Source organism: Chinchilla lanigera, unplaced genomic scaffold (genome assembly GCF_000276665.1).
Source record: "Chinchilla lanigera isolate Chin_1 unplaced genomic scaffold, ChiLan1.0 scaffold00002, whole genome shotgun sequence".
Classification (NCBI taxonomy): domain Eukaryota; kingdom Metazoa; phylum Chordata; class Mammalia; order Rodentia; family Chinchillidae; genus Chinchilla; species Chinchilla lanigera.
Window position 1 is genome coordinate 53,060,601 of NW_004955403.1, and position 6,720 is coordinate 53,067,320.

A 6,720-nucleotide genomic window follows, 5' to 3' on the forward strand; every position below is an offset into this window, starting at 1 on the left:
CCTTTCCCCTGTTCCCAGATTTAACAGTCTGTATTGGATTCTTTTTTTTGGTGAGGATTTCGCTATATAGTTCAGGCTGGCCTTGAGCTCACTTCGTAGCCCAGGCTGGCCTCAAACTCCCAGCGATCCTCCTGCCTCAGCCTCCCAAGTGCTAGGCTTGTGCCACCACGAGTGCTGGCCTCTGTATTGGATTCTGGATGTTAATCTATTTGAAAACAACCTTTTTTTTTTTTTCTGACGTGATGTATCTTTAATGCCTCAAACACAAGAGCTTGTTAATACGTGTGCATATGATTTTACTTATTTTTTATTTATTTATTATTTTTTTTGTCTTTTTGAGACCAGGTCTCGCTGTGCAGTTCAGGCTGGCCTTGAGCTCACTTTGTATCCCAGGCTGGTCTCGAACTCACAACGATCCTCCTTCCTCAGCCTCCCGACTGCTGGGTTATTGGCATGTGCCACTACGCCCGGCCTTCTAGTTTCTTTTTGTATATGTGTAGTTATTTATTTATGTTGTACAGGGGATTGAACCCAGAGCCTTTGCCCGGAGCTACATCAGCAGACCTCTTTTGCCCTGAGCTACATCTCCAGATCTCTATTGCGTTCCTTAAATTTTGAGACATGATCTGGCTAATTTGCTCAGGCGAAGTTTGAGGCCTCTTGGAGCATGGGGATTACAGGTGTGTTGTACCACACCCAGCTTAGCCTTTTAAACAAGATAAACTCTTGTTTATGACAGAATATTAAGCAGCCTAAAGAAACTTACAGTAGGGGAAAATCACTTCATCCAAGGGTAGGGTTTAATCTCTTGAGCATTACCTGAAGGATATACAGCTTTAAGTTACTTCTGTGCCTTGTTGGAAAATGCCTGAGGTTATTACTGAGAGCTCTGGTGGGAGACTCTGGCTTGGAATTATTTGCAAACACGGGCTGAGCAGCCCTAATCTGAAAGCCTGAAACCTACGGTGGTCCAAAATGTGAACTTTCTGAGCACTGATATGATGCCACAGTGGAAAATTCCATACCTGATCTTCTGTGGCAGGTGACAGGCAAAACCTGGAGGCACTGAAAACAGCACCCAAAACCCCGCAGGCGGTGTGGGTAGAGCATGAGGAAACCTCCGTGGGTCTCGTGTTTAGACGGGGATCCCACTCCTAAGGCCTCTTGTGCGCAGCCGTGCCGTGGTCCACGCATTCTGGATAGGGGAGGGGACGCTCCTGTGTCCGCTTTTGTGCATGTGGGGAGAGAAATGTTCACCGTTAGCTTCTTTCAGGGACCTGTAACCTGAAACAAGAATGTGCGGCTTCGCAGTCTTAAGTTGGTTGGTCTCCTGAGCGCTTCCAGGGACGGCTAACCCGCTACCTCTGTGGCTCTGTTGCACAGGGAGTTTTCTGTGGGAGTGAGCTGAAGTTCATTTGTTTTCATTTTTGGAAAGTTCATTTTATTTTTGTTTTCTTTTGTTTTGTCTTTTTGAGGCAGGGTCTTGCCATGCAGTCAGGCTGGCGCTGAACTCACTTTGTAGCCCAGGCTGGCCTTGAGCTCAGTGATCCTTCTGCCCCAGCCTCCTGCCTGCTGGGATTACAGGCGTGCGCCAAGGGAGCTGAATTTTTAACCCTTTGCTCTACTGCTTGAGCCACAGGTAGAGGAGCGCTTGAAGGACCGTAGGAGAACTGTCCAGCTCTCTCAGAGTCCTGAGGGAAAGTCAGGTGTTCTGTGCGCCTTCTTCCTTTAGTTATTCATCGCTGTGCCCTGCGTAGCTCCGCTCTTGAAGTTCCCAGGGGAGTTCCCAGGGGACAGACGGTGGGAGGATGGAGAAATAAAAGAGGCAGAAAGCTGAGGTCAGGTGGAGCCCTCTCGAGGGCTGGGAGGAAAGTGACTGGCCAAGGCCTGCAGAGGGCTTATTTGTACACAGGGGGGTGGTTGTCGATTTCAGCCTCTCTGCCTAGCAGCTTGTTTGTGAGCTGGAACAGCTTGCTTATCTGGCTGCCCTGGAGCTCTCGGGGCTCTCTCGGGGCTTTGTCTTAGCCCCGCAGCTGTGCTCAACCTCCAGCGGCAGCCTGTCCCCACAGTTCGTCATGTTATTCTTTTCCAGATCTTGCACTGACCTGGTCTCCTGCTTGTGTGTGTGTGTGTGTGTGTGTGTGTGTGTGAGTGTGTGTGAGAGAGAGAGAGACAGAGAGAGAGACAGAGAGACAGAGAGACAGAGACAGGGTCTTGCTATGTAGTCCAGGCTGTCCTTGAACTCACTATGTAGCTCAGGCTGTCTTCAACTTGACAGGATCCTCCTGCCTCAGCCTCCTGAGTGCTGGCATCGCAGGTGTGCACCACCACGCCTGGCTGCCTTGGTCTCTCTTTACAGTCTAGTGTCCATAATCTCACAATTCTTCAGGTCTGATCTGGCCACCTCAGAACTTGAAATTTCTTTCTCACAGACGCTGTTGTTTCTAACTAACGTACCCCTAAGATTGTGTTAATGTAAAAAAAATGCATTTCTTTTTGTAGGGGAGGTACCCGGAATCAAACTCAGGACCTTGAGCTTTCCAGGCAGGCATTTGTGCCACTGAGCTATATCCCCAGCCCCAAAAATGTATTTTTAATTACAAAATATTTCAAACAAATAGAAAAATACTGAAAATAATATAACAAGCCACTTGATGTGTCTGAGATTGCATGTGCATGAACTTCTGTCATACATATGTCGGTTTTGTTTCCTTAAGAAGTTAGATGTCCACAGGCAGCCAAGTCCTTTCCCCGGCTCAGGCCCTCGCAGCCCCAAGTAAGTTTGCACTGACTTTGTGCTGTGGACTTAGAGCTGTGGTCAGTCTAGCTAGCTGTTCCTCCTTTCTGGTGCCTGCAGGAAGCCTTTTGAAACCCATTTATTTTTTAGCTAGAGGTGTTGTAATTGGCCGATGTTTATTGAGCCCTTACTGTGTCAAGTGTGATTTTAAACACCTAACGTCTAGCAACCCTTTGAAGAAGCCACTGTTTTTCCTATTGTATGGACAAAGAAACGCTCAGGGTAGAGCCGAATTTGACCTTTGACCCTTGCGGAGGTGCAGGGGGCAGCACACTGAGGGCGGCACAGCGGAGATGCCCCAAACGTGCCTGGAGTCTCACGGAGGACAGGGACGCTTCAGTGGTGTGCAAGTGTTCAGAGGGAGAGGTCTTGAGGAGTGACGGGGAAGTGGGTTGTGGGGCACAGCACCGTGCAGACAGCGCTGGACTTGGCTTAGTGGGGGAAGCTAAGAGCCGCACAGATGGGCTGGTTCGTGGAGTGACAGCGCCGCCAGCTCGGCACGAGGAGGGAGGTCACGTGGGGCACCGGGTGCAGTCCTCATGGGCCCAACGGCTTCAGCAGAAGCCGTGCACAGTAGCACACACCTGTAATCCCAGCTACTCAGGAGGCTGAGGCAGGAGGATCACAAGGTGGAGGCCAGCCTGGGCAAGCGAGTGAGACCGTGTCTCAAAATAAAATGAAAAGGATTAGGGATAGAGTATCCTTGGCTTCAGTCCCCGGTGCAACACACACACACACACACACACACACACACACACAACTAGCAGAGTGGTGATGTGAGAGAGCAGTAGTTTTGGAGCACCATTTGGCAGCAGGTGACAGGAGGATTTTCTGTTTGGGAGTTCAGAGTGACCAAGTGGGTAATGATGGTTCCCGTTACTCGCCAGGGACCGGGCTAAGCTCTTCAAGCTCTTCAAGTCTGTGCAGTGTATCAGCGTTTATTACCAGCCACCCCAAAACTGGGTGACTTAATTCTGGAGTTCGCTTATGCCACACAGGAGCACGTCTGACACGACTGAACTGCTTAATTGGCTCAGCGGTCGAGTTCATGCTGCGTGTATTTTACACCTGTAACTAAAGTAACAGCCCTTGTTTACCTCACCGTGCTCCGGGTGCGCTTTGTGTCCTCTGCCTGGCCGGGACCCTCCGCACAGACAGCGGAAAACACCAGACCCCGATGCTCACACACTTTTCAGACCTCTGAGTCGTATCTGCTACTGTCCCTTTGCCCCCCAAAAGTGACAAGGGGAGCCCAGACCTGAGGCAGTAGTGGGAGACAGTCCCTGCTGCTGGGAAGGGCCTCACACTCGGGGCCATTTTTGTGACTTACTGTGCTTGCTGATCTCGACAGCAGCCTGAGGAGCGCGTGTACGTTATCACGGTCTGTTTCCAGATGAGGTACGTGTGGCTCTGTCACCCAGTGGCTCTCCCAGGGCCCCCCAGACCGCGGCGGGGGCTGCCAGGTGCCGAGGTGGTCCTGGCTGAGGTGTGTCCGTGTGTCCGTCCGTCCCTCCATCCCTGCGGGCTGCGCCAAAGAAGGGGCTCAGGTGTTGTCTGTTGCGTGCAGCCCTGGCACACCAAAGGCGCGCAGTAATACCTACTGCCTTTCTCCCCTTCCCTGTCTCGCGGCCCGCCTTTCCTTTCTCTCCCTTCCTCTCTCCCTTTCTCCCTCCCTCCCTCCCCAAATATTTGATCACCAGTTGCATGTAGACCTGGCTTTTGTGAAGCCTATATTCTAGCTGAAGACAGAAATAAATAAAGCAAGCATTTCAGGTCAAGATGAGTAGTATAAAGAATAAAAGGGGTGGGGCTGGGGATTTAGCTCAGTGGCAAAAGCGCCTGCCTGGCAAGCGCAAGGTCATGAGTTCAGTTCCCGGTACCGGAGAAAAACCAAAAAAAAAAAAAAAAAAAAGAATAAAAGGGGAAAAAAAAGGAATAATCGCAGCGCAAAGGATCCCCTGAAGTCAGGGGAGGATTAATTTGTAGGGTTGAGATTTAGGCAGAGACTATTTCTAGTCTTTTTCATCTGTAAAACAAGACTTGGGAGAATGTTCGCGCTGCGAGGTGTGGGGAGGGAAGGTGGATGGTTACGGTCAGGGAGAGAAAGACTTCACAGCACACCCTTTATTCTGTACGGGAGACGCAGGCTGTTTTTCCTAGCTCTGGGATTTAAGGATCGGTATGGTAAAATGGTGTTAGTTATGTTAGGTGCAGGCCTCTGAGCCCTCTAAAACCTGTGAGCCGTTTTGAAGCACAGCGGAGTGTACCTTCCTTAGAGGAGATGACTAGGAAAACAAGTTCCCCTCCACATGACACTTGTCTTAGTCTCAAGAAAAAAGTGGAGGGAAGATGTATGCTTAGCAGATATCGAGAGCTAATTATTTCTGTCACAGAAGAATTTGGCTGTAGAAATTCAGGGTTCAGTAAATGTGACTTACACTGAGTTTTTGGAGCATTATCAGTTAGGGACATTCTGCCCCATGCACGTTTGTGACATCAGTCACCGGCCATGGAAGGGAATAAGTAGCCTTTTTTTTTCAAGACAGGGTCTCGCTGTGCAGTTCAGGCGGGCCTTGAGCTCACTTTGTACTCCAGGCTGGCCTTGAACTTGCAGTGATCCTTCTGCCTCACCCTCCTGAGTGCTGGGATTACAGGCACGTGCTACCACACCTGGCCAGAAGTAGCCCTTTGCATCAGGACATCTGTCTTTTTTCAGGTCTAAACCCTGTTGCTGAGACAGATATTTTAAGTTTCTGCTTAGCTCTAATTCTTGACCTGATAGTAGAAGTTAGCCAACTCTTCAGTAACTCGCCTCAACCACAGGGTTTCCAATTTCAGTCTGGAAACCAATAGTATTTTCTTAAGAAAAGCTTGAAGTCATTTGGCAGCAAATCCTGATTTTAATAGAAATTGAGACTTCATTTATCCCATTTTGTATAAATAAGTAAATGTTCTGTTGAAGTATAAATGCAGTCGTGGGTTACAGGGTGCGCTGCACACCGACAGGCGTCCCCTGCATGTTGTTGCCTGTCCTCCAGAGCAGAATTCTGCATTTTCTGCGTGTCTAGCTAAGAAGGTTTCTGGTAGATTGTGCCTATAATACCTTTACTGAGGATTAAAAGCAGCGTGTGTTACGTTTGGCCATTAGATTGGGTGTGGCGGTGCACACCTGGGATCCCAGTTACTTGGAGGCTGAGGCAGGAGGATATAACAGTGCTCTTGGGCTCAGTCGCCAGTACGGCCAACACGCATATACACGCGCGCACACACTCTCAGTTGGAGCTGCAGGTGGTGGAGGAGAGGCTAGCACTGACACAGCGGCTGTTCCTGGTGACGCTGTTGTCAAGAGCCTGGCCTGCGGCTCCACAAAACGCGTTGTTGGATTTCTTTTCTCTGAAGTCTTGGCCCCTGCACGTTTTCAGAGGGGACGGCATTGGTAAATTGTTTGTAAATAGTCTGTAAATTATTCACTTATTCCTCAGGCCTCTTAGTGGATATTTTTGTGTGCCAGACACTCTTAACATAAGAGGACAAGGAAGTATTAGCTTTCACCAAATTATTGGAGGTGAAAATTAAATTCGTGGGATTATGTGACTTAAGGAAAACACCGCTACTCTTTAGGCATGTGTATCCATGTTAGGAAATTCAGCAAATACAGATATAAGGGAACAAAGTTCAGCGGGAACCCAGAGGGGTCCAAGGTCCAGTACCGCTCCCGAGGGACTTTCCGGGATTCTCACCGGGAGATAGTGCGCTTTAAAACCACTTCCCTGCTTCCAGGCTCTCCAGGCGTTCCCCAGCCCTGTTCGAAGGAGCGGGGAGGCCCGGAACCCCGCGTCTGCTCACGCGCGAGCCGCGCTGCTCGCGTCTGCAGCAGTCGCTACGCCTCCCCGGGGTGCGGGCGCCGCGAGGCCCCGGCCCCG

General features: G+C 50.0%; 1 long non-coding RNA gene across 1 annotated transcript; it reads right to left on the reverse strand.

The window, feature by feature from the left end:
* Positions 1-1,532: 1,532 nt before the first annotated feature.
* Positions 1,533-6,692, reverse strand: LOC106148561. The gene is made up of 3 exons (XR_001234127.1): positions 6,538-6,692; positions 4,128-4,322; positions 1,533-1,764 (listed from the first exon to the last, which is right to left on the reverse strand). It is a non-coding gene; the product is annotated as an uncharacterized LOC106148561 (long non-coding RNA).
* Between the last annotated feature and the right edge of the window lie 28 nt (positions 6,693-6,720).